The sequence below is a fragment of the Mustela lutreola genome, chromosome 8 (genome assembly GCF_030435805.1).
Source record: "Mustela lutreola isolate mMusLut2 chromosome 8, mMusLut2.pri, whole genome shotgun sequence".
NCBI lineage: Eukaryota > Metazoa > Chordata > Mammalia > Carnivora > Mustelidae > Mustela > Mustela lutreola.
The window spans coordinates 84,617,693-84,624,854 of NC_081297.1; positions in this window are offsets into that span (position 1 = coordinate 84,617,693).

A 7,162-nucleotide genomic window follows, 5' to 3' on the forward strand; every position below is an offset into this window, starting at 1 on the left:
TGCCTGAGGAAGATCTTTTACCACCTGATTGGCTTAGATAATTATATATATATTTATTTATATATCATAAATATATATATTTATATATAAGTTATATATAATTATATATATATATGTATATATATATATACACACACACACTATATATAGAATGCACCTGATTTTTAGCAATCCAGTATACTAATCTTCAGAGCAGTGTACTGTGTAAATCATACCTACTGGGCAATGGCTCCAGGTCATAATAAAAACATTGTGTTAATCTTTTCATAACATGAAAAGCTTAATTTGCCATGAATAATGTCTACTTTGTCATATGATCTAGTATGTTTATAACTGCTTGCAAGTTGAACTGGACTAAATTTTTGGAGTGGCTAAATTCCCAAAGGTTTAGTTCCAAATGAGAGAGTCACTTGGTGATCCAAGGCTGGGTCTTAGACTGAATGATGTCAGGACTACCCTTCAGGTATAAAGCAAAGATCTCCAGAGCTGCTCTTATTGGCTTGCCTTCATGAGTATATGTGCTGATGGACATCAGAGCCACGGAGAAATCTGAGGTATCACCTCTAACATATAATAAGCCGCCAGACAACTGAAAGCCATATTTTGGTGCCAGCATTGAACTCCTTCAACTGTGCCATTCATTGCAAAGTATAAGGGGGGGCGGGTGTTGAAATGGGAATAATTTTGACCAGATTGTGGGCAGAGGCTGAGCTTCATGCTGTATTGACATGGGTGACTTGCATTGCCCATGGATGTTCAACTTTTTTTTTTTTGATGGAAAATATATTTGCATATGGAGTAGATATGATAGTCAATATCCCCAAATCACTTCTGACCTTCTCAACATGACTAATGCTTCTAAAAAAGTGGACACTTGACTTCAAATGAAGAAACAGTGGGATAATTCACTCTTCTTCCAAATATGTTGTTTTGAGTAAATGCAGCTTAAGAATCTCTCTGACATATTGTTACCATGTTACTGTGAGCTGTAAATGCAACAGACTGGTTAAAGACCACGGCCTAACTGCAACCATGTATTTCCTTTGTTTTATATATTTAGGTCAGACGCTAAACATAGCTTTAACATATTTTCTTTGTGGTTTAATTTCCTTTGTGATTATTTCTTTTATTTAATGGGAGTGTAAAAATGTCCCAAGGAGTAGAAACAAATTGCAGCTCCTTTTTAACATAGGCATCGAGGGGTACTCTGTTAGTTTGCCTTTGGGTCAAACTTTCAGGATCATTTCGGGTTAAAAATGCAACAGTGAGACATTTACATTTTCTTAACAAAACATAGGGGCCTATATTCATGTGGCATTCTTTCTTACCCCCTTGGGCCTAAGTCTTACAACAAACAAGGAAGGAGAAAGTGTGGGCTCCACAGTGACTCTCAGTGTATCTCTGGTCTGCACCTCCCCAGAGACGCCCGGGAGGCGCCTGCTCGCGGCACCACCCCGCTGCTCATAATGACTCCCCGGAGATGTGCAGGGATTCCTGGCCATGTAAGAAGGCAAGGCAGACTAAGTCATCAGGGCAGCACCCCAGGACCACCGTGAACTTCACAGCAGTGCAAAGGGGTGTGTGTCCATCTCCTAAGTGTTAAAGCTGCAAAGAGGTTTTTCATTACTGTCCAGCTTCTTAATGTGTTTGCTTCCGGCAGGTCATTCAGTTTATACCCTGATAGTGAACAGGTCTGTTTTCATGGTATTTGTAATTCTCCTTTCTCAGTAAAGGTGTTGAAATATTTGCTTCTTAAACAAGACAGAAGCTTTCTTTTTCTTTTCTTCTTCTTTCTTTCTTTCTTTCTTTCTTTCTTTCTTTCTTTCTTTTTTTTTTTTAACACTTACCTGTTTGTTTAGTGAGTAGCAGAAATATATGTTTTTTTATACTTTGGTCTTTATGAACATAATGTATTCATCAAATCCTAAAAGGCATCCTTAATAGAATATCCGTTGATTCTACCCAGGACTTAATATATTTAACACCTGGATAAATTTAGAGTTCTTTTGAACTAAATGAATTCACTGAGAATCTAACAGTTACCAGACAGCTGTTAATAGTTTTAACAACTACTTGCAGTTGCCCAGGGGGAAGAAATGTGGTCCATTTCAGGTCCTTAAATAAAATACAGTGAAATACAATGGGCACAATAGTTTAACATTAATGAAGGGAGACCTGTTTATTTTAATAGGACTACAATTTCAATTGTTAAAAATTTTTTTCTTATATTTTTTAGTTCCTTGAAATAAAAAATATAAGAATCCTAGAAGAAATAGATCCATGGTAAAAAAATGAGTAATGGTTTTCTTCCTCTTCATATTCTCATTGTGGTTGAGGAATATATTTTGAAATGACATAGACACATGTACTTCTAAAAATATTTTTTATTTGAATCACAAAGTGCAATTTTCTTAAATTGTACTGAGAGTAATATTATGTTAAATTAATAGCAAAAATAAATAGGCAGATAATTTTATTAACAGTCTCTGTCTTTTTCTAGGAAGATATATGATATTTGGAAAAGGAAGACATAATTATTAAATGAATATTAGTCTAAAATATACAAAATTATTAAATAAAATCAGGCTCTTTAAAATAGCTGATTTTTCATTTTAATATTAATAAAACTTTCCCAGATTCTTGTTTCTTTATCCAATAAAGGTATAATTCACTGTACCACTTACCTAATTTGTGAAGATATATTTTATTATATGAACAAATAATTGCATATAAACATGATGACACAGATTTAATTCACAATGTTTAAGACTAACCATGCTGATTTTAATAAAAATATTTCCCTAATAAAATCTTACTACTAACCTTTTTTCATGAAACATGTGTTTCCACCACTTCCAAAGACCTGGTAATCGTTCATGCAAATGAAAAAAAAAAAAGTGTATGTTTTCCATACATGCATAAGTTGTTCCACAAACATCTGGTAACGAAACTTTGAAAGCTGCTAGGTTCTGAGCCAGCCCAGGTGTTCACTACAACATCTCTAGAACTCGGCAATTGCCTGCAGTAATTTGTTGCAACTCGTATTGGCATTTTTACGGTTATGATGAGGCAAAGGGTGATGACATCATGTTCTAATGTTACGAAGGTGCTGTGAATTCGGTGTGAAAATTCCATCAATGAGTGATTGTTACTGAAATTGACTACATTGGTGGCCATTGCATTTTGCCAACTGAAACATCTGGGCACAAGTTAGTAGTGGCGCACCTTGTAAATAACTTAATTGAAATTAATTGCTAGAAGTTTGCAGCACCCTAGGTAGTTTGTAGTACCAGTTCTTACTCTACTGCAATGTTTTGCACTTGAGAATCTTGTATTCTCAGATTCTGTTTTAGCAGCTTGGGATGAAAGTGAAAAGTTTAGAAAATACACGATGAAACAGCAGAACCGCAAGGAAATTAACATTATACGTAGAGGAGAAAACATTGCTATCTGTATACCTACTTTCACCGATAAAGTATTTTTCTCACAGAAATAAGTTTCAAATTAATGTATAAAGCAGCTTTTAGAAATAGGGCAGTTGAGTGATTAGATATAGGTCTCTATTTCTCCAGAAAGAAACATCTAATATTTTGCCCATGTTGTAAATATTAAATGCTTATTGTGTTGCTACAAATGTGTAGGATTATTATATACTATAAAACCATATATTTGAAGAGACAAAGAGGCTGTTCTGTGGAAAAATTAGGAGACTGAATAGGAAATTTGGATCCTGTTGTTGCTATACATATTGTGAAGCATTTAGAGTAATTTTCTAAGTTATTCACAGCTTTATGCATCATAAATCCAAGGAAAGGTAACAGAACAATTAGAAGGATATTGTAGTCAACAAAAATGAATTATTCCATAAAAACTGATGTCAATTTCTTGCTTCTTCCCTTAACTCCTCTTACCTTTGAATTTTTGCTTTCTAAAAAATGTTCTGAAAATATAAAGCTGTTTAAAGATCTTAAATGTTGACAGTTTAAAATTCACATGAAAACCCAATTAGTAAACTGAAGTATACATTTGCCTTAAAAGTATCACAACTTATATATTACAATATAAACTTCCATAATGCCCTCAATATTGCAAAAACTTTTATAAAACCTTGGTTTTAAAAAATATCTATTGTTTTATTCTGGATGTCCAATATGAAGTTCTAATTAAATTTCTCTAGAGTTTAATGGGGAAGTTTTTCTAACTAGTGTGATACTTGTTATTTAAACAGAAAAGCATGTAACTTAAATTTTCTCCATCTGCCACCTGGGCTGCCTAAAAAGTTAAAGTGCTCTCTCTCTTTCTCTCTCTCTCTCTCTCTTTTTAATGAATCAGTCATTATCCTGAACCCAAACTTTCTGGTTCAACCAAATTGCTTTTTCTGCCCTTTTCCTTTTATATTTCTTGGCATTTGTGCTCTTATATTTGCTTTGATAATCAGTTTTATCTGTATTTTCTTTTTTTTTTTAAGATTTTATTTATTTATTTGACAGAGAGAGAGAGAGAGTACAAGCAAGCAGAGAAGCAGGCAGAGAGAGAGGAGGGGGAAGCAGGCTCCCCACTGAGCAGAGAGCCCGATGTGGGGCTCGATCCCAGGATCCTGGGATCATGTCCTGAGCCGAAAGCAGAGGCTTTAACCCACTGAGCCACCCAGTCGCCCCTATCTGTATTTTCTATGTAGATGAAAGTACATAGGTTTTAGAAAATACTCTAGAATAGGACTATCAGTTGATACTCTTTCATATAAAATATTTATAATTCAAAAAAATCTATTCTTCTAAGAGCTGAGGGATATTTCAAATTTGAATTTTTTTCTTATAGCTCACTATAACAAAAGTTATATTTTATATAAGTGTTTTGCTTTTTAATACCAGAGACCCTTATGTTCACAAATGAGCTTTTGATATGACAATACAACCTAGCTATTCCCAAAAAAGCTTTGAATTCTTTTTTTGAAGATAGAAAAAAATTATCTCTATACTTGGTCATAAAAATAATCTTGGTGCTTTGTCATAATGGGCATATTGTTCAGGCAAAGTGAGTTCAGTGCACTATCCAAATGCAAGAAAGAATTCCATTTAATCTTTGCTTTTGTTAGGAACAAGCGTGGAGAGTATGGGCAAAGAAGCAGCTTTAACTTATGGTTTTAATCGTAAACATTTGAATCCCTGTAAGTTTCCCTGAGGTTAATATTTTAATGGTATCAGATCAAATTAAATAGAGAATATGTGGAAGGAATGGCAGGCAATTAACAGAGCCATACAAAATCAATGACAGTTGTTTTTTAATCAGATTTCCACTCAGCTGCTTTTCACTACAAATGAATGTATTTTACAAGAAAAATGTATAAATCTTTGGAATGATAGAGCTATATGATCTTGGGATTTATCTTTATGATTTAAGGAATAAAATAAGTCCCTGTCCTTAAGGATTTTGCTGTTAATAAAACAGTTATATTTATTAAAGCTATAAAAGAGCCTGAAGTAGAAAAATGAGTCAGGAATTTTGCTAACGAGTTGCAGAAGGGACAAACTATTCATGAAAGTTGTTAGGAGGCAGTCCCGAGCAGTGCTAGAAATAATGAACAGAATGTGATGGAAATACTGAAGGAGAAGGCGAGCTAAAAAGAGATCTTTCAACTGGAAATAAGTGAAGAATTTTAATTCTTGGATAAAAGCATTTTTATTGCCATATTCCACCATTGGTTTTTTTAAATACATTGTAGTAAGAGAATGATTTCAGTGCAAAGCAGATGCAGTGGCCCTGAGGCGGCCATAGAAAATTGGGGGCGTAGGAAGATTAGGACGATGGTAACTGATTATGAAGATCTGTTCTTTCATTCAATTAGTTTAGAAGCACCTATGATCCTTCAGGTCCTCCACCTGGCTCTATGGCTGTGGAGGGCGGTGAGGCTCCGGCCTTAACCTGTACTTTGTGATCATTGTAACTATCCTACGTTAGTGAAGTATGGTAGATTAGTTATATTTTATTTGAGAAGACAGGTAAGTACAGAGACAATAAAGCTGATTTAGTTTTAGATGTCAAGACAACAGTTATGCTTGGCCAAGAGGGAAAATGGGTAGAGAAAGGATACACGGAAGAGGCCTTTGAGATTCTGGTAGTTTGCTTCTTGATTTGTAGGTTGGTTCAATGAGTGGTTCCATATTCACGTTGTGAATATTCATTGAATACATGCTTAGGATTTTTGCACTTTCCTTAAGTATATATTAGTAAAAATTTACATGGAATTAAGGAGAAAAAAGAGAACTGTTTAATGCCTGCCTTTTCTTTTTTTAACCAAGCTTTCTTATCTCGTTACTGCTCAGCTTTCTTATCTATTACTGCTCCTTCCTCTCTAACATTCTAGGACACTTCCTATGATTGAGCTCTCTGTAAGATTGCTAATGACAGAATCACCATCTCTGAAGGCCACTCTTCAATCTTTACCTCCTGTGCTGGCTCTGGTCCTTTTGACTTTCTGTTTTTTCTCTAAATTAGAATAGTTCAAAAAAAAATCTTTTGGGGGCACCTGGGTGGCTCAGTGGGTTGGGGCCTCTGCCTTGGGCTCGAGTCATGATCTCAGGATCCTGGGATCAAGCCCCACATCGGGCTCTCTGTTCAGTGGGGAGCCTGCTTCCTCCTCTCTCTCTCTGCCTACTTGTGATCTCTGTCAAATAAATAAATAAAATCTTTAAAAAAAGATTTTTTTTCCTGATTTGGCTTCCCTGTTTCTTTTTCTAATCATTAAATTCTTATCTCTTAGCCCCCTTCACTAGATTTTCTTCTAGTCATTCCTTAAATATTAATGTTCTTCTGTTTTCTCAACATTTTCTCCTTGCTCTACCTTCTTCCAGGGGAATTTGATTCAGAGATTTTGTGCTTTTTTGGTTGTTGTTCTGTTCTGTTTGTTTGTCTTTGTTTTAACTACAGTTTATTGATAATGCTCAAATCCTTATTTCCACCTCCAAAACTTGTTATCTAGTTCCATATTTTAGATTGTCTACTTAGCATTTCCACCTGGTTTTAAGTAGCCCAAACTAAGTAAGTTTCAAAGTGAAATTATTGTCTGTAAACTCCAGAAGTCTGCTTTTCCTCCTTTATTTCCTGTCTCAATTAGCAGTTCATCTTTAATCCAGTCATCCAAGGTTGTATTTCTGAATAATTC